At 38.8% G+C, this 1,608-nt stretch overlaps 1 protein-coding gene across 1 annotated transcript in view; it reads right to left on the bottom strand.

Moving 5' to 3' along the window:
• The window catches only part of KAL1 (Kallmann syndrome 1 sequence), a 38,013-nt gene that overhangs the window by 8,320 nt on the left and 28,085 nt on the right, over positions 1–1,608 (bottom strand). The window lies entirely within an intron of this gene.

Here is a 1,608-nt window from a genome sequence, read left to right as displayed (position 1 = left end):
GGGGGCGACACTGAGGGTTGTGATCCGTTGCCGGACATGGAAAAAGACAAAAAAAAAAAAAGAATTTTGAAATGCAGTTAGAAGTTTGCATGTAAGATATATCTATCTATGTGTATATATACATCTCTCACACACATACACATATAGAGAGATGGAGACAGAGACAAAGAGAGAGGAAGAGAGACTTCATATATGATAAAGTCCTAAGGGATTCTACAATTTATTTCTTTAACTTTTTTTTTTTTTTAACTAGTGAGGATCTTAGGGATTAGAGTGGTAAAGTGACTTGTCCAAGTTCATTCACATAATCGGTGGCAGAACAAGGAGTGAGAACACAAATAAGGGGAGAAAGAGGGAGTTGAGTTTCTAACAACACACACCTGCACGTACCACACACTCTACATATGTTATATTCCATCTTCTTGATGTTGGGCCAGTGTCCCTACAGAAAAGTGAAAAGCCCCTTAACAGGAAAAGTGTCTATCATAAGTCTAGTGCAGGCACTGACAAACTTTTAGCTTTTTAGACCATGCGGTATCAGTTACAACCAGTCAAATCTGCCCTGGTAGCTCAAAAGCAGCTACAAACATGTAAACAAATGAACAAAGCTGTGTTCCAATAAAACTTTATTTAGAAAAACAGGCAGCAGGACAAATTTGGACTCCTGGCCATAGATTGCCAACCCCTGATGGAGAGGATCCCAAAAGCTGTGATACCATTAGCTCTATGAAACTTGACATGAGCAATGTGTATTTCTAATTTTATAAACATGGGGTTGTGTTTTGTTGATTCAGTGTTGGCATTATTGCTCTGATTTTAATCATGAGGAAACTGAGGATCAGAGAGTTTAATTCAACAGCTCAAATGCAAAGAGTGAGAGGGTCAGATTCATATCACAAGACCAGCGTTCTCTCAAGCCATTTATCTGAGTCCCAAATTGGACCATTTCTCTCCTATTTCACTTCTCTTTCTGCTTCATTCCACTTCCTCTTCACAAGTTTCACACTTATCTGCAGAAAACAAGCAGGATCTCAAAGATCACTGAAATAGAAGGCTATATTAGCTCTTTCTACTCACATACAATTTTCATGATCTCCAATGCAAAATATGCTGAATATCTACTATGTATAGCCAATTTCAGCCTAGGAGAAAAACAGTTTGCTGACAATCGTATGCGGTGCTTTCGGCAAAGGAAGATGGAACATGTGGCATTCAGAAAGATAGATTTCAGGTTTCATCACTTAACCTTTTGTGGTTAGCACCACAAGTGACAAAGGACCAGGAATGGAGGTTTGACACAATAGAGTGACTTTGTGCCTATGGTGGGTAAAGTGACAAATGCAATCACTTATCACCCATGGAGCAACGCAGTTCTATTATTGCACTGACGTGAAATCTCATGGGAAAGGACCAGTCTTGCCTGTCCCGGGACAAATCCCATCTCTCTTTTTGTGAGACAAGCTCCTCTAGTTTTCCAGACAACACAATTTTTTAAATACAGAAACCCATCCTTGCATGTGAAAAGAACAGCTAAGTACCATGAAAGGAGTATAAACAGAGCAACCATTATAAATTATTATAAACAAATACACAAACACATAGAGAAAC

The sequence above is a fragment of the Galeopterus variegatus genome, unplaced genomic scaffold (genome assembly GCF_000696425.1).
Source record: "Galeopterus variegatus unplaced genomic scaffold, G_variegatus-3.0.2 Scaffold9756, whole genome shotgun sequence".
NCBI lineage: Eukaryota > Metazoa > Chordata > Mammalia > Dermoptera > Cynocephalidae > Galeopterus > Galeopterus variegatus.
The sequence above is the reverse complement of the archived record's forward strand: the minus strand, read 5'-3'. Positions and strand labels throughout refer to the sequence as shown.